The sequence below is a fragment of the Haemaphysalis longicornis genome, unplaced genomic scaffold (genome assembly GCF_048455015.1).
Source record: "Haemaphysalis longicornis isolate Haplotype H1 unplaced genomic scaffold, Haemaphysalis longicornis Haplotype H1 scaffold_3, whole genome shotgun sequence".
NCBI lineage: Eukaryota > Metazoa > Arthropoda > Arachnida > Ixodida > Ixodidae > Haemaphysalis > Haemaphysalis longicornis.
Genome location: NW_027526335.1, coordinates 50,933,120 through 50,952,275, shown reverse-complemented (window position 1 = coordinate 50,952,275; position 19,156 = coordinate 50,933,120). Strand labels below are relative to the sequence as shown.

The 19,156-nt window shown below is 45.4% G+C and overlaps 2 long non-coding RNA genes across 2 annotated transcripts; both read left to right on the top strand.

Annotated features, from left to right (window-relative positions):
* Positions 1-109: 109 nt before the first annotated feature.
* LOC144174450 (uncharacterized) lies at positions 110-3,362 on the top strand. The gene is made up of 2 exons (XR_013323475.1): positions 110-253; positions 2,020-3,362. It is a non-coding gene; the product is annotated as an uncharacterized LOC144174450 (long non-coding RNA).
* Positions 3,363-5,007: 1,645 nt separating this feature from the next.
* LOC144174449 (uncharacterized) lies at positions 5,008-14,117 on the top strand. Its single transcript, XR_013323474.1, has 3 exons — positions 5,008-5,246; positions 5,641-5,788; positions 13,620-14,117. It is a non-coding gene; the product is annotated as an uncharacterized LOC144174449 (long non-coding RNA).
* The last annotated feature ends 5,039 nt before the right edge of the window (positions 14,118-19,156 follow it).

Sequence of the window (19,156 nt, the reverse complement as noted above, 5' to 3'; positions counted from 1 at the left end):
ATACGATACGTTAAGTTTTAATTAAGGTTTAGAAGTACTGTTTTATAAGAGGGGAAGTGATTTGTGAACGGCATACGCGGCTGAGTTTAGCGGGGCCGGTGATTCGGCGGCGAAGCGTATTTTTTTTCGTTTTTTTTTTTTTTTTTTGCTTGCGAGTCGGCGGTGGCATGTATCTGCCGAAGGGCCGCTGTACAGCGTTAAATTTCGTTCTGGAAGACTACGAGTAGCGGAGCGACGCGTCATATAACCCCGAGTAAGTATACACGGTTGTTCATTTCCACTCATAAGTGTAACTGTTGTCGCCTGTTGTCACCCGACGTGCGGTCGGCATGCTGACAAAATCGTGTAAGGACGCTGATTAACAGCTGATCGTTTGCTTTGGTGCCTTAAACAAGCCATAACGGCCAACTCGACCACGGAACTCGACCATATCACCTTTGTTCGTCGCTAACACGCAGACGATGTTTTATTGACCGGATGGTTAATCGGGTTCTTTCTTTGTTGCACTATTCGTGTATTCTTGATGTCTTGACGCACTGTAGAGCTGTTTCTGTGAGCAAATGTTAATTTTATATGTTGAGAGCGACAAGCGTAGGAAACAGGGTATCTCATCAGGCCACACAGCGAAAAAATTCTCGTACTTCATTCGTGTTAACCTTCCAGAAGACGGCCTCGTCTTGCTAAGAGCGGCAGGCATGCAGGGCGTTCTGGAGCAGTGGGCTGCATTTTACGGGAGTTCCTAATTTTGTGAAAATTCCCGTGTAGAATGTTTCTATTAGATGACCAATAACGCGCACTGATATATCCAAGCACCGTGTGTGTACAGTGCTCAGCGATTGAAACGCGATACTCGGAGCGCGTGGCTGCCTGTGCCTGTTGCGCCACAGGTGAGCGCTTGTAAAAGCGAGCTGGCGCATTGTGGTATACGATGAGGGTGAGAGCGTTCGTGACGCATGCTTAGTGCATCCGGGAGACAGCCCTTGAGTGTGTGGTTCTTGACGGCGCCATAGGGGTGCTACATGCCATGGCTTCAAAACGCTGTGCCTGCGTGCCGCGCCGCGCCGAGCCGAGCCGCGCCGCGCAGCGCGAAGCTGGGTGAGCTGGCACCGCGTGCGTTATGAAGAATTTGAATGTGTATTTATCGCGATGTGTTATCGTGGCACGCGCGGCACGCAGGCGCAGCGTTTTGAAGCCATGGCATGTAGCACCCCTATGGCGCCGCCAAGAAACACACACTGAAGGGCTGTCTCCCGGATGCACTAAGCATGCGTCACGAACGCTCTTACCCTCATCGTATACCACAATGCGCCAGCTCGCTTTCACAAGCGCTCACCTGTGGCGCAACAGGCACCGGCAGCCACGCGCTCCGAGTATTGCGTTTCAATCGCTGAGCACTGTACATTACACGCCCACAAGTACCAATCATCACCTGTCTAACCGAGGTCTCACGCCCAGATATAACCAGGTACGCGTGTTAAATTGAAGGCTCTGTATTTTTTCCAGTGCCTCTATACAAGCGTGCCGAAGCGCAGGAACAGTTGGAAATTACGTGCGAAGGTGTCAAACAGCGTAAATGTTGCTGATCAGACGGTGCTTGCCTAAATAGCAACTAAATAGTGCCTCTGGGGTGCCATTTCCATAATACACAAGCTGCCTTCATGCATTCGTTGTTCCGTAGCTGTTCCACAATAAGTTCAAAACATTTACTCATTTTGTGTGGTTGTTCAGTCTTGAATAATCCAACTGCTAAAGTCATGTCTTGTTAAAGCACGACCTCTGAAAACATTGTTGGCGTCTTGTGAGTTCATTGTATGTGCCTTCTCTTTGGTTTAAGTAATGACTTCAGTGTCAACACGGCAGCGCGCAGCTGATCGTAACTGTGTGTTTTTATATGTTGCTGGAACCATTTTTGTAAATAAGCATGCTAGTGTGCTGGATTTTAAGAGTACATACTTGTGCTCTAAATATCTGTAAAAAAGCCTTGCAAAACCTTCAATGATGCCATCCATTTCGATACAGGTCCCAGCTGTGTCAGCAGTGCAAGGAGCAGACCAGCAGGCAACACAAGAAGCTGCACCAGGCATGCAACCAGTTTCCAAGTCAGGATCATTGGATGGATCATCAGCAGCGCAAGACAAGGCAGGCATGCCGCCAAGCTGCCAAAAACACAAAAATTCTAGCAAGGGCCACCGTTGAAAAAGCAAAAGGGCTTGGGGAGAGGTTGATTGCAGCCTACGATATGTAAATAGTAAAAACAATCCTGTACATTCAGCTGCACAATAAAGAGAAAAACAAGTGGTGAGGAAAGTGCCTTGTAGTGCATGGAAGATGTTCTTTGAATCTTGCTTGTTAGGCACTCAAGATTCAAACTATTTTTCTCGGATGCAAGAAAATTAGTTATTCGAAACCATCCATTGTATGCATAAATGTGACTTATAGCAGTGGCTTCATTTGCGATAGCCTTGGCACAGCATGAAACCAACTTCATTTAACTACTATGAGCAGCCGTTTGAAGACTTGTGTACGTGCTTATTGAACTGAAAGAATGAAGTGGAAGTATTCTGCGTGGTATTTTAGCCCACTGTGTTCCAAAGTGGTATTCACTTGAGGGACCGTGCTGAGGAGGACTGTGTGTGGTGCCAATGACTGTGAGAGAGCTGGCACGTCCTCACTGCCCATGTAAATCTCTATTGAAGCCAGGTTCTATTGTGCACCTTTCACAAACTTTTTGTGGCGCCGCCACCTCCTCCAGCAACATATTCATGAAGGTGTGACGTAGGGGATCAGCTTTCACCACGTGAATGTCAGTTAAAACTTACATTATACGTTGTGGCTGCAGTGTTTTGTTTATGCACCATTGATATCTGCCCAAACAATGGATTGAAAAATGTTAAGCTGCCCTTTCCCATCTTGCACTGTCAGTATGGCTCAAAAGGTTCTGATCAGTGGGGTAGAAGGCTGCCTCACCTACTTCTGGCTGTTATCAAGTTGCAGATTGTATCCACCCACTGCTGTTCACTGTGGCTGTATATTCTCATGCCGAGTGTACGCTGTTTTAAGACCTTTGTTTGTTCGTTGATCAGATATTGTTGCCCTGCTTCTACTGTGCTGGCAGATGCTGATCGAAACACTTCTGCTCTACAGCTATAAGCTTTTCTAGGGTTCCTTTCATGCAACCTAACGTCGCATTTGTTCGCCACTTACAGTAACCATTTTGTTGATTCCTGCATAAAGCAGCCTGCGTACATCAGTATGCTGGTTGCGAAAATGGCAATGCTGGTAGGTAGCTACAAACTAAATCCTGGTACCAATATGTTCACAGTGGCTCTTGGATGGGACAATAAATACATTGATGCGACATGCTTATGCCTTCACTCATTTTCACTGCATAGTTTGCATGTTTGCTGTTCACCAGCCTTCAAAATTTTAAAACTTCCTCAAGGTAAGCTTGCACTCTTGATTTTGTTGTATTAAGCAATGCTGGCTCTTGGATGGGACAATAAATACATTGATGCGACATGCTTATGCCTTCACTCATTTTCACTGCATAGTTTGTATGTTTGCTGTTTACCAGCCTTCAAAAGTTCAAAACAACTTCCTCAAGGTAAGCTTGCACTCTTGCTTTTGATGTATTAAGCAATGCTGTGCTTTTTTTATTAGTGTTACAGAGTATGACTGTGGTGAGGGCTTTTTTATAAATGAGTGAAACGGAATTCTGCACTTTGCTGTTGGCACAATAAATTCACACAGTACTCGCCTAGTGCAGTCGCCAACTTTTTCTCTGTGCTCAATATGCCTGTCTCCAGGCGCTGAGCCAGGGTTCCACTAACGCAAACAGTTGCTACAGCAACACCTGCCACTGGATGGGGAACACTATTACCAATGTAGACTCACAGCGACTTCATTGAATAGCAAGCATGCATGCCGGTGATCGCCTCATATGGCTTCACCAGTAGATATATGTAAGCCATGGCCCAAAAGTACTGTAGGCCCCAGGCAATAGGTAAAGCCATTCTACCGTTGCAGAGGTACATTTTCTTCCCCTGTCTGATACTGCACTGCATATACAGAGTATTCATTTCATTACATTGTTTTTACCTTCAGCTTCAAACACCCCATATGCGTCCATGGTTGCGGGCGGTCACAGCGATTGCGCGTGAGCCTTGGTTAAACCGGAGAATACACGCAGCTGATTAGCAACGGAAAGGGACTGTGTCGGCTGTGTTGTGCTTGCAGGAACAGCCTAGCAGACGACGGTTGCACTGGCGGAATCGTCCTATGCAAGCGGCCTACCCTCACTTGTTTCGCCGCTTTCTCCCACGATAAGGTGCCGACCCACCCGCTGGTAGACGCTCCCGCAACATTAAAAAAAAAAAATCACCGGCTGTGCACACATACTTACTGCTGATAAAAGATTTTTATTTGTCTTCGGCGCTACCGTGCTCGTGTTATAATCGCAAGCGTAGTCATGAACGTGGCTAGGATGGAACGCACCACCCGGCGCGGAGTGCTTCCCGTATCCATTCATTCCAGCCGTGCAGTATTTGCGCACTGCAGCCGCTGGAATCGAACGCCAACAGCAATTCTGCCCCGGAATGACCCACCGACGCTTTCGACGCCGAAACCGAAACTGACGGAGCGGAAAAGTACGAAGCCTAGTACATATAACAATCGTCAAGCCTCAAGTTAAGCCAAGTTCGAAAATCACGAGTCTACGTCACACAATCAGCTCCATGGGGGTTGAACGATTGCAGCGCCAGTGTCCCCTCTAGTTTCATTAGTATGAAACTCTATGACGCCATACCACAGAACAGGGAGGATTTTGGCATCCGACTAAAACCTGACCACAACCGCCGCCAAATCGGCCTAAACGCACCCAACTATGCTGGCAACGCTGTCTTTTTGGCCTCAAAATCTTTCCAACTTTGGTGTGAAAAATCGAGGGGCTTTGGCCATGCTGACAACGCTGACGACGTTGTTTTGTGCATTTCTTGTTTCTTGTTCGTCTGTCCGTGCTTTTGCCGCTTTTGCGGCACCGTTTCAACAGAACGGACGGACGGCTTGTACGCTGTTGTGGTTTGAAAGGGCAGCTGTTATTCCAGCTGACGTTCCTAGGGTGCTACCGAGCTTCACGTCAGTCTGCGCCTCAACTTCAAACATTCAGCTTCGACGACGCAAAGGCGGAGACTTAGCGAGCTCGATTTTGTGGCCGTCTACATCGGTGGTAGCGACAAGCTCGTCAGGAGGTAAGTGTTTAGTCATGTGATATTGCGCTTTTTATACACCCGAAGAGAACACACAAGGTGTTGCTGGCTTAAGGGCTCGTGGTAGAAGTGTAGGCTCATTTTAAAGTGGGTAAGCTACGTGCCATATTTCTTGCGAACGCGCACCCGAAAGCATAGCGTCGTGATTTTTTTTTTCTTACGGGCTCATATGCGTAACTGAGCTCGAATCTGCTAGCTATGGTGTCACTATGCTTACTACTGGTGACAGTTATTACACCGAGGTGAACGTTCACAGCCTCAGTAAGCAGAACAGGGGTTCTGGGTTGCATGCACAAATGCAAAGCGGGCACAGTTTCGGAGGCATTTATTTCGGTATCGTATGTCATCGAGACGTCGCTCACTGCTTCCATTACAGGGGCTGGTCGAAAATTTCCACTACAGCCGGTGCACGTGTACGAGTGGCCGACGGGTGACCTGCGCTGTTTCTAAAGAGAGACAGACCTACCTCAAGAGACTGCTTGTCGATGCCTTGGGCTAAGGGCGTCACTGTTCTCGTTGCGGGTGTAAGTATTTCGCAAAATCTGCGCTTCACAGTCTGTCTTTCGTAGGGGCAGTGCAGTGAAAGTATATTCCTGTTGAGTAGCTGGATTATATAAGCGTGCGTGCGTGCGTGCGTGTGTGTGTGTGTGTGTGTGTGTAAAAATACAATTTGCACCTGTCACCACAATTTCTGTTGTAATTTTTTAGGAAACATAATTGAGAATTCCTAGCGCTCGCATGCAGGAGTTAGAAGATGGAATGGATTCCACACGATACATGCCGCGACGTATTCTGTTCAGGGGAAAGTGAAATGGAGACACTCGATGCTAACAATGAACAAATACTGCGTACCATGTGGTGCACCCACCTGGTGTTGAGTGCATTCAAAGCTGCTGTTTCTTTTTTTTATCGCTAAGACTGCACTACAGAGGTTGCTGTACATGGTCGTTTTAGAAGTCAGTTATTTATTGCAATTTACTAATGAAATTGCGTTTCGGCAAAAATTTCCTCAAGCAATGCAAGTGGGGTTTTAAGATTAAAGGAGCCTCAGGTAATCGAAGAATAGGTAGCCATCGCTACTTTTTTGCTGACACGGGGCACTCCTTGACCGGCCCCACATCGCCAGTCGAGAATTTTTCTCACATTGCTCATGCCGTAGTCATCATCCTGAGTCTATTTGTGTACACTCCAGAACAGAGGCCTGTCTGCTCCATTGCCGATTTCTCCTATCCTGCTTTATCCAAATCCATCTGTTGCCCATAGGTTTTCCTCTCACACTCATCCACCGAGTGTTCCGTTTTATTCAGGCCTCTCGTTCCTTGATTGCAACCTTATAGGTGTGTGCAAGTTTTTGTAACAAAAGGTGCTTTTAAACGAGTAGTGATGCCAAATTCGTTGATGAAAAATTAATCATAATGTTTGACTTCGATCTCTACATACAGTGCTCAGCAATTGAAACGCGATACTCTGAGCGCGTGGCTGCCGGTGCTTGTTGCGCCACAGGTGAGCGCTTGTGAAAGTGAGCTGACGCATTGTGGTATACGGTGAGGGTGAGAGTGTTTGTGATGCATGCTGACTGCATCCGGTGGACAGCCCTTCAGTGTGTGGTTCTTGGCGGCGCCATAGGGGTGCTACATGCCATGGCTTCAAAACGCTGTGCCTGCGTGCTGCGCCGCACCGTGCGAAGCTGGGCAAGCGGGCACCGCGCGCATTATGAAGAATTCGAATGCACATTTATCGCGATGTGTTATCGTGGCCTGGTGCAGCACGCAGGCGCAGCGTTTTGAAGCCATGGCATGTAGCACCCCTATGGCGCCGTCAAGAACCCCACACTGAAGGGCTGCCTCCCAGATGCACTAAGCATGCGTCACAAATGCTCTCACCCTCACCGTATACCACAATGCGTCAGCTCGCTTTCACAAGCGCTCACCTGTAACGCAACAAGCACCGGCAGCCACGCGCTCCGAGTATCGCGTTTCAATCGCCGAGCGCTGTACACGGTCACTGGCCAATTATTTTGGAATGTCCAATAATTCGAAAGCATCAGTGGTACTGCCATCTACCTGGCTGTGCCAGTGTATAACGACGTCTGAAATTTCATACGGTGAAGTTATTCGTCATCTGATTTTTCTGACTTTTTGTTTGCTGCGACGAGAGGTCCAAAATGGCCGTAATCGCAGCAGCCCCAATTCTGTTCTCTTTATCCCACAGCCTTTAACTGCAATTTTCACGTTCCCTTCCTTCACATGAAGCATTACAAGTTCCTCCGTTGTGGGTTACTACCAGTGAGATTGCGTTATCCGCGCACATTTGTTTTTTCAATTGCTTTCACATTCTCTTTTTTTTTATGCTAAGTAACTTCAAATTAACCAATATATTGGGTTTTAGCTTTGAGTTATCAAGCAATTTCTTCTACTGAATTGCATGTAAAATTACTGGGACCTGAACATCACTTCCAATTAACTGAAAATTCTAATTGGGTGATTTCAAATCATCAAGAGTCGACTGCATTTGAATGGCTTGCTCCAGGGATTTAAAAGAGGTGAGGTACACTAGTGGTTGGTATGACCTTTACTTTAATGTAAGGATTTCAGCAAGTAATAATTCTTGGTTTCTTACTCATACCACCACATCAATGGGAAAGTTCTTTCCAGATTATAAATTTTGCACAGGTAGCATTGCACTTCAGCCAACATTGGCTGCAAGAGTTCCACTTTTGTGCAAGGCTTTTGTGGTACGCTTTCTTGCATGGCTTGGTGTCGTGCTAAACAACCTACCCCAAGGAACAAGCCATGCAGTGAGGCTTGAAAGTTTGCATGTTGTGCGGCAGAGCCAACTTTTATTTCTGTATTAATAAGCTTAAAATCAGACCTTGAAGTGAACCAGAGAACAGTAGGCCGTTTGCCCTTAGGAGCGCATGGAAAAACAACTAACGAAGCAGTGCACAGAGGAATGGCCTGAGCGGCATTTCCAGTTTGAGAAGCTCAGAGTAAAATATGTTTTGAGAGGAGGCTGAGAGCAATGGATCGACGTAGGTGGACAGCTAAGGTTTTCAGGTACATATACATGAAAAGCGTGGACACGCAGTGTAAGGAGGACTAGATGAAATGCAGAAACAACAGTGGAGAAGCTAAGACAGCCAAAGCAACCAAAAGGAGGCAAGGCAGATAGAAATGAATAAATGGAGAGAAGAAACGGAAGCTAAAACGTCGTTAGAAATGTACAGGGCTGAGAAATTGGACAATAGAAAGGAAAATTTCTACGATAATTCTAAGGGAAGCATTTTGCTTCTTTAACAAAACATAACATCCTTTAACATAACATATAAATAGACATTTCATTTTGTGTTTAAAATATGTATTGCCTTGGTGGACTTGCTTATTTTACCCATTTTTTAAATGTAAAACTAATGCTTCACTTAATTATTCTATTGCTTCGGTTAAAGTGAAGCAGGAAACTTGTAATGCAAGTTAAAGGTGTCATGGCCATACAACTTTTCATGTGAAACACATATAAACATTTTTTCTTGCATGCTCATGCTCCCAGCGCTGCTGGAGCAGCAAAAAAAGCAAGGAAAGAACGGAAAAAACACTTTTCAAAAATGAACAAGGGCTGGAGTTAAACAGCTGTATATCGTGCTTTTCCTGACTGGGGTAAATTGAACAATGCCAACTGTTCAGCTACAAGGTCAGGATAGGTTAGGTATAAAAGAAATTTCATTGCAACACAGCTTTCTAAGGCAATCTGCTTGCCATTTCTTATTTAGAGGGCACTTAAGCGCCCGCTTCGCTTCTGTGGTTTCACGTTGCTGTCGGCTTCGGTGTAACCGAATAAAGAGGGCACCAGAGATAAATGAGAGAGCAATCAGGAAGGTGGAGGTTGACATCACTATTGGCTTCGGTGTAACCGAATGAAGAAGAGGGCACCAGAGATAAATGAGATAGAGCAAACAGGAAGGTGGAGGAGGAAAGTATGGTGAAAGTATGAGGGGGAGGGCAGTAAGCAGAGGCCGCGCGAGACATGCTCGGCAGCAGTGAGGCACTGTGATAAAACACTAGAGTTGCGCCCGCTGTCGTGTATTCACTGATGACGCGGTCACTTCTGAGACACAGCAGCTATGCGCCGTGACCGAGAAGACTGCAGTTTGCACTGCAGTCCAATTTTGCATTGGGCGTATCGTAATCTTGAGCAACCTTTTTTTCCCGTTTCTTTCTTTACTTTTTTTTTTTACTTTTGAGAATTATTTCTAGCTCAGTGTTCAGAGAGGTTCACAGTATACTAGTTACGTTTGCGATTTGGCGATTATGTTTGCGATTTCTTTTAGTGCAGCCAGTGGTGAGCAAATTCAGTGTCAGATATTCTGCTACCAATCATATCAAAATCACTCTGTACAAACTGCAATGGAGGACAAAACACACATGGACTGCCGACAGAGCTCAGAACATTTATTTTGCATTCCAACTTTTTAAATGCTACTTTATCTTTATACGCAGAGTGGGCAATGGCATCAGCATGCTGGACTCCAATGTGCCAGTCAAACCATAGAAGAAATCATTGTTTCTGAAATAAACCAAACAGAACAAGCTATTTTTAGTTGAGCGCCAGTTTTCTTGTGTGAGCCATGAATCTGGCGGAAAAGCCAGCTTGTTCTATTTCACACATCTGGAGAATGTAGAAATGTGTGAAAGCTTACCTCAGGTGCCACACACACCCAATTGAACATAGCTTGCAGCATATGGAAAAAACAGTGAGAACATGTCTGTTACTGGTGGCTGGTCACAGAAAAGAACGAATAAATGCCGGACTTTTTTGAAAGACAACTCTAGCAGCAAGCCACATGGTCCGCAGAAGCAGCGCGACACAGGTCAGTGAGCGTGCTCACCCAGTGAAAGACAGCATAACTAAATAAAAATACCTTGTATGCATTAAAATTTTCTGTCAATCCATTATGGTGACACAATTGCTACAAGCGCATTCTCATTGCACCATAATTTGCAACAGCGGATTTTGTGTATTGTGGATGAATGCCGTGCTACTTTGGCTTTGCTTTTACCCAACATCGCAATAATTGTAAGTGGCCTCTCAATTTAGCGAAATGTCGATGCTCGTCTGGTAACATTGATGTAAACAAACTTCCAAGATGGCGGCGCCCATGTCTGTTTATGGCAAGTGAGTTATCGAACTCAAATACCGCTTAATAATTATTTACGGTCTATATTACGAGGTTTTCGAGCTTAGGTGACGCACCCGAAGCCCAAATAGCTTCGAAGCCTAGCGATTATCTACTGTTAAGCTGTGTATAGTACAAATACCAGTGGAATCGGCCGACCTGCTTACCGGCGTTGTTGCACGTCCCGTGGCTGTAACTTGGTTGCTTCATCGCTTGCGGCTGCGCCGTTGTTTTTATAGTACTCCTTTGATGTTCAGGCATGATTTGCCGTGAATTAAACCTGCCTGGTTGCATCGATATCGTTGAAAACCGCGAAGAATGACCGTTACGATCTTCCGATCTTCGCTTCGAGAAGTTGTGACGATGCGATGACGATTGGATGTCTTGCGAGTGAGAGAGTGCGAATCAGTCAGTGATCGAACATTCTTTTGAAAACATTTAAATGTGATGAAATCTGATATTTATGAGGTTGAAATTTACGGGTAAATTTGTCCGCGGTAAGGCGAGGGCGACGCTCACAAATGTTGCACACATCGATGGCGCAGCTGCTTGTGGTGCGGACGTTCAATGGGAATGTGTAGCGAAAATTAGAAGTTGATTAAACACTGAAAGCGTGCATAATAACCGAACATAATAGACAGGACGAGATTGCAATAGACGTTTGCATGTTTTGGAACATGCAGTGAGCACCTTGCTTACACGTTGGTTGACTTCGATGGCCAAACAATTATGGTGCTTTTTGCTTCAGCTATCAAATATTACCCCAGAATGGAGTAAGCTGGAATGCTATCCCCATACACTGCAGGGTGTCGTTACGTTCTAATGTCCATGCAATGCATCCAGTACTGTGGGCCCACTGTTGCTCAGCTGAGTGCTAAGGAGTGCCACATTTTATCAGAAATGTGATGTGTGCCCGACTGTATCAAAATTTGCCCGGATCCACAGTACAAGCGTCAGGAGTTCCTCCACCACAATTTAATCTGGCTGGTGTTGTAGTGGCCAAGGCCGAAAGGCGTTGGCTAAGAAGCTATACACAAATTTATGCATCTTGCCTATGCCACTAGTGCGTATGTATACAAAATATGCGGGCACACATATATGCATACACCAGCATATATGCTTACGGAATGCAATGCATGCTAGATGAAAAAAAATTGTTTACCTAATGTCAATTGATGTGGTAGTGCTTGAACCGACATTAAGCACTGCTTAGTGACTGTTACTTATGTTGTTCTGTGTGACTAGTACAGCTACTATTCTGCGTTCGACAGTGCATGATGACCTTGGCATTGTTTATGCTGTGAAGTACTAGAGCGTGTGGCTAAGGCATTGTGCTGCTGAACACCGAGGTCGCGGGTTCGATTCCCGGCCACGGCGGCCGCTTTTCTAATCGAGGCGGAAAGCAAAATCGCCCGTGTGTACGAGGTTGCGGCGCACGTTCAAGATCCCCAGGTGGTCAAAATTTATCCGGAGCCCTCCACTATGGTGTGCCTCATCACCTGCGTTGCGTCGGCGCATTAAACCCTACAATCAATCAATCAAGTTCTAAAAGCGTGATGATGAACACAATATCAGCTGAATTGCATGGCCTGTTTCTTTGAAACTATTGGAGGGTAGAAGAGAAAATGTTTGGGCATGTTGGTTCATACTCACACGAGAAACATAGTGCAGTAAAAACACAAGTCGAGGACGGGACAAGTGCAAAGTTTCAACAAATTCTTTATTGCAGGACCAGCGCATATAAACACATCTGGCTCGTAAGAGGAGAAAAGGAAAAGGAAAGAAAAACAAACAGGAATTGATGAGAGACGAAAACCGCCACGTGCAGGACGAGAAAACAAAATGTACAAACCACATACAGGCATCTGGCCGCTAGAGAAACACTACTTTTTGCGCACTACTTGCCACGAATGGGGCTCCATTTTTCAATTTGATGAATACCAATTCGGTTGTGTTTTAAGAAATATTACAAAAGGCAAAAGTAGCAACTGGTCCTGATAAATAGTGATTATAAAAGTTCCCTCAGCTTTCTTGCAATTCTCAAACTTACTAAACTTTAAATCAGTATAAATTGGGATCACTAAGCTCACATGCCAAATTGTTTCGGTGTCTGCGCTTGTGTCACGCAGTGGCGTAGCCCCAAGCTAGCACATCAGGATGGCTAGGTTCTGCTGTCTCACCCTTCGGAAGACGCTCCTCTCCAATTTCTTTATGCCAACGCACGGGCAGGCTATGGAGGCAGCGTCCACCACTCTAGCCAGGCCGTGGCCGACGCTGCAGCGTTCGGGACGCCGCCCCCGCGGATTTCAAGTAACGGCTGGCAGAATCTCTGGTTTCACTCGTTGTAGAGCCACGTGTGAGAAGAATTCAAGGGATATCCCATGGGCAATTGTTGTGGGTGTCGTTTAAAGCTTTGCTTTCCAACAGTTTTTCGTTTTGATGTTTTTCTCTCCTTCACGCCTATTACAAGCCAGATGTGTTTATACATGCTGGTCCTACAGTAAAGCATTTATTGAAAGTTAGCTCTTGTCCCGTCCTCAACCCCATCCTTTGCTTCTACTGTGCTGTTTTCTGTGTGGTCTAACATTGTTACACTCTTTCTTTTTTTTCTTTCTTGCACGCATATTTCGGCAGACTTCACAGGTTGACAAAATGACAGATGCAATTTAATAAGGTAGGGCACCTAGCAAACTTATACTAAAATTTATCTGTACTACTTGCATCACTACACAGTCACAGCCATCACTAACTCGGGGGAGGAGCCGCACTCCACTAATGAGAGGGTGGGGAATGATGAGTGGGATCACGACTGTGCTTACAAGAAGCAGATGTGGTCCTCACTAGTGTAAGAAAGTCATGGAAGCGTGATGCAGCTTCTTATGTGTGACTGTTACGAACGAGTAGAATGCCGCTGTCTCCCTTCCGCATCATCGTCTTGCCATCTTTGACATGCTGGCCACGTCATCCAGCAAGATGAAAAGCATAACATTGCCCCTTCGAAAAGGGCAGTGTTACGTCACCCATGCCTCACTGACATGGAGCCGCCTCCTTTAAGGAGTGCGTGTGTGTTTGCTCATGCATATATGTAAAATTTCGTTGTGCCATGTAATCCTGTAAAAGGAGAAATTGATTTTTTTTCTCCTTGCAATCATTTGTCTAACTGTTACTGCCCATTTTTTTGCCAGGACCTGTTACTCCCAGGGAGCCACAAGCCAGGACGCAACAAACTTGGTATAAACTTGGCACCACAGGTGTTATGTTGCTGGAGCCTAACTTCTGTTCATGGTCAGCGGAGTAGGGTGCCTCATCTGTTTGAGCTGCGTGTTAGAGCCAGGACACTTGCGGAGCAAGAAGAAAGTGATTGCTGTGGAGCGATTCAGCGATTTTGTTGCTCATGCCCTGCCAAAGTGCAAAAAGAATAGTTTTGCAAAGAAGTATTAACACTGCTAAACTTTTTTCTTTGCGTGCGACATGGCCAAAGCATTTTTCATTTTGGTTCCTATCGCTTTGGTACGAGGGCATGGCTCAAAAAGATATCCTGAAGATAACTACATGTACGGTTCTCATTGCTGGCCTTGACCGGGGTCAACTGTTGTATACCCAACTTGGCCACTTGTAGGGCTGGCAAGCCACCTTGCGGAAGGTGCTACAAGAGGGGCGCAGCTTATCCGAAAGCGCCACAGCCCCTGAAGAAATTTTTGTCAAGTAGTGCTCCTGCTACTGCAACACATCATGCTTCCGCGCAAGAATGACGGCGTTGCCACGCTTGAAATATGGCCAAGTTGGAACTGTTTTGCACACACTCAAGCGTTTCCGCATGTGCGCAAACGAGCGTCATGCCAAGAAAAAGCTTCTCCATGTAAAGACAAAGTTGGTAAAGGTTCTGAACACTTGAATGAACGGGTATGCTCAAAAATTAATTATGTTAGTCAAGCAGGCAGATATATACCTGTATGGTTTAGTTGTGCACTTTGACTTCTGCATAGGTGAGAATCGGGTCCGGCTGACTGATACTGACTTGTGACTAAGCGCTGAATTCGAGGTGCTGACTGGTGATATACATACCGACTGGAACGGTCGGTACTGATTGTTACAGCCACTGCATCTTGGGCCAACAGTCACACTGTGAGAAAAGCGAAGCTGGTGAGGTTGGAGATTATTTAGCCCCTCCTGTCGGGGCGTGCCGCTCCTACACAGCACTTTTTTGGCACACTGGCCCCCATTGTCGCTGGCTGCCATCGGTAGGTCACTATCTATGAAGCCAGTCGTGGTTTTAGCCACGGCAAAGTAAAAAAAACAGCGGAGATGGATAGATCCTGTCTTTCATCCTCTTCAGCTGACTATACACATAATCCACATGGATTGTTTATGTATTGTTGTTGAAGTGCAATTGCAGTATGCTAGAATATAACTTTCAATGGGTACGTGTGCCTTTCATGGCCATTGCTATTGTTTTTGGTGCCTACAGTTTTGTACACCTCAATGTAAGCACACAAATGACGCAAATATATTCGTTAATTGCAGTTCACGAGGATGGCTTGGTGGGCTAGTTGGTATAGCATCATAAAGGGTTGACAGCGCGTAAACACGACGACTGTCTTCTCTTCCTTGTGTCGTCGTGTTTATGCACTGTCAACCCTTTATGTTAATTGCAGTTGTATGCCTTATAGCATAAAACCTGCATTACAAGTGTATGTCGGTGTATATATTTGTGTGGATTGTTATGAATAAAATTTATTTACTAGTGCGATTCCTTTTCTTGTGTTGCATCTTGTCATTATAGTTTGTATCTGCTTGTCCAAGTGTCAGTTCTACCCGCCGTGGTGGCTCAGTGGCTAAGGCGTTGCGCTGCTGAGCACAAAGTCGCGGGTTCGATTCCCGGCAGCGGCGGCCGCTTTTCTGATTGAGGCGAAAAGCAAAAACGCCCGTGTGTACGAGATTTCGGCGCACGTTAAAGATCCCCAGGTGGTCAAAATTAATCTGGAGCCCTCCACTACGGTGCACCTTATCGCCTGCATTGCATCGCCGTGTTAAACCCTAAAATCAATCAATCAACCAAGTGTCAATTCTACAAGTAACTTTGACGGCCAGGTCCTGCTTAACAGAATGAAATGAAACTATGGCAGCAAAGCAAGCTATAAATCCTACTTTATTTTTCACTAAGTGCAGACAAAATTTTTACTGAAGAGTTGTCAGTTCGTCTGTGTACACTAGCTGGCAGGAAAGGCCTCCACGGCACTATTACAAATTTAAAAGTTCCCAGTCATAACATGTATGGGATGACAATTTGACCAAAATGTTTAGAGGTGGCACAACTTTTCACTGACCGATAGCATTATCTACCTGTCTGCTCTTGCCTGAAATGGCAATATCTGGTGTACACCATGGTTTCCTCACTGTTGAAAGAAATACCCTAAATCCTGAAGGGCTGCGATAAAACACCAGGTTTTCAAGGGAGCACCAAATTTCTAAGTCAATACAAAATCTGAAAGTAAAGGTCCTCTATTAGTCTAATGTAGTTAAGTGATCTCAAGAGCTGAAATACGCATCCTTTTTGCAGGAGGGGGGGGAGGGGGCTTTGTTTTACGTGCCGAAGCTGCACATGCTCCTTGAAGGACACCACATTAGGAGCTATGGATCAAGTTGGACCACTTGGGGGGGCCTTGAAATCTGCAACGAAGTCTCTATACAGAGGTTTTCTTTTCCACCTCTACCAGAAAAATGGCTGCCACAGCTGGGATTGAACCAACGTCTTCGATGATGGCAGCAAAACACCCTAGATGCTGGGCAGTTACAGTGGGTTACCGCAAGACACGCCTGCTTAGGTCGGCTTTATTGCACGACACCTACGCCATGCAAGAAAGCCTAATGCATGCAAAACCTTGCCCAAAGCCAATTTGTTCACTCTGGTGTACATTAGATGAAGTGGAATGTTACCAGTACAGAGTTTATGAGCTGGGAAGAACCATCTACTCAAGAGAACGGCATGAGCAAGACATTGAGTTATTACTTGTTGGCAATGCCTGCAGTAACATCCTGGTCCTAGTAGGCATGCATAGCAAGGGCCTCTTTTGAATGACTGGAAGAACTGCATCCAGTCAAATATATACTGCTATTCACAGCATGTTGAAGAACCACATCCATGTTTGCCAAATTTTGTTCACTGCTCCGCTGTTTTTTCTTCACCTTTTTTTTGTACCATTTTCTAATCAGTGCACACACTCGTGTTAGGTCGTGATTGCCCAAGTTACCTTTGACCTCAGCTTTCAAAGCTGTTACACTAAACCAATGATATTCATATTCGAACATAATTTATTAATTTGCAGTTACTTTTTCTACTTGCACGTGATTTGCAGTACCGAATTTTATCATGGTACACTTCTAGCAAAAAAGGAATATCGCAGGAGTAGTGCATCTAATTCCTTTGGAAGACAATGTTTTTGTTTTCGCAATCTGATGTAGCATGCACAGTCGGCGGTTCATTTTCATTGTTTTCTGAGAACTACATATCCTCCATTATAAAGAAGAGTTTGGAAGTCATTTGACTACAGGAAGTGCAAGTAGGAGCGCTTGAGTGGAGGAAGCACAGCTTGGTCATCGTTCTGATTTGTTTTTTGTTCAGTACGACGACTGTGTGTGACACTGAGCTTCGATATCAGTTGAAAAAGTTGGCCTGTCCTACCGCCAGTGGAGCCTGTGGGGCCAATACACTGCACAAGCATGAGGAAATGAAGCCACACAGGCCAGAATCCGGATATATATATATTGTAAGAAAACTGCGCCTCTCACAAAGCCATGTTGATTCCTCGAGCTGGGGCTCCCCGCTTTTTCCGCCCCTCCAAGTTGGTGGCTGCCCTCTTTGCTGTCGTAGTAAATTGACCACTGGCCATGCTCAGCTCCCTTTTCCCAAGGCTTCAAACCTCTACAAGTACCAGAGTCCGCTTAAGATGAACTCCATGTGCCATGATTAAGATGAACAACACTTTCGTTCACTTGTAACATCCACAACGCAATACCGTCCGCTGAAGACGAATTTCTGGTAATAGAAATTTTCGCCGTCCCCTCGAGTTTGTCCTAATGTATATATATATAATGCTAACCGTCTCTCCGCACTATCGTCCGCTGCGCATCCTGTGCAGCTACAGCACTCACTAAGTGGGTCCAGATGGACCCTGCTCCTAGTGCCTCCAAAGTATAACAGTACCCTGTCCATGCCAATCCCTGTGAGAGCATGCGCTACTGTTCAGGGCACACACAGGTTTGAATGACAGGCTTCACTCAACAGCGGGCACAACACTACAAAGTGGGGAACCTAGTGCTCCCGCATAAAAATAGTGCAGGTGGAAACGTTATCTGTTGTGTAGTCCTCTAAACATCTTGGCTGTGACTCTTATAAGGCAAAAGCTGTGTCACCAACGCCTACTGCAGACCATTTTTGAAATAAAACTTTTTCCAAGATCATACCAAGGTCACACCGAAATGTGCACAACTTTAAAAAGGTCGCCTCCAGATGAAATCTTCCGACAGTGTTTTCGGTACCTTTAAAGTGTGCCATGCTTTGTACAACAACAACACAAGGAAAGATGCACAAAATTTGTGATAAGAAGCATGCTAAGCCCCTTGTTAGTTGTGCGATGAGACACCTTTGACTTGACATAAAGCTTTCATTGGCCAAATCAGTGATGTATCAGGGACCACTTGAAAATGTGCACCTTCGGTAGAAAATTACACTGGCCGTTTGAGTGCAACATTGTAATTGTGCACCCAAGTTGACAAAAAGAAAAATAGTGGAAGAAAGCACGGATGTAATGGCACATAATGTAACAAATGTTTTGTATCAAATGAAAGAACAATTTGTGAGTGAGCCCCCTCTTTATCAATCTACTCCAAGGAATGTGCTCTTGCCAAACACGTGTGACCTTTTTTATGCTTCTTATACCTGATCCTGTGACCTTTTTTTATGCTTCTTATACCTGATCGACATACCCTAAATAAATCGGTTGCAAGTAGCGCCCGTCCTGTCAGTTCAATGTCCTTGTGGTCTTCGCACCCAGAACTGATGCACGTACCAATGACCTCTTGAAGAGTGGTTGGAAGGTAAAAGTGGCTATGGTGCATCTGTTCCACTAGTAGAAACAGAAAATCCAGGGTGGTTGGGTATAAAACAGATTTTCACCCAAAGGCCAAATTGGGCATAAAACAGCACATCATCCTATCCTAACGCAGAATGCAAACACAAAACAGTGCGGCACTTTTCTGCTGTATATGTGGCAATTATTTGGAAGCAGTCTGTACCTGCCTTGCTGACATAAATATAAGCGAAGCAGGCATCCTAAGTGGGTAGCACAGGTCACAGCTGTAACTAGAGCTTCTATGTACAGTTAAAAAGCATTGCGCGTTTCGTTGTTCGCCCTTCGCACAAACTTAAGACTACATGCTCAATAAATTCTTCTGAACGGAACATACATATACCGACACACGTCAAAATATGCGACTACAGATCCCACAGGCTAGAATGCACTACTAACATACTGAAGCGGAGCTTGCACGCTCAAGTAGATTGTAAAACCATGTTGAAGCACACTAGGTTATCTAGAAGTTCTGAGTTATTAGTCACTACTGCTAGGCATATTCCATCACAACTATGAGATAAAAGTGACGGCCAGAAGCACGCCGGGCAATACACGAAGCAGCACAGGCACCGATGTCGAAAGCTTGCAGG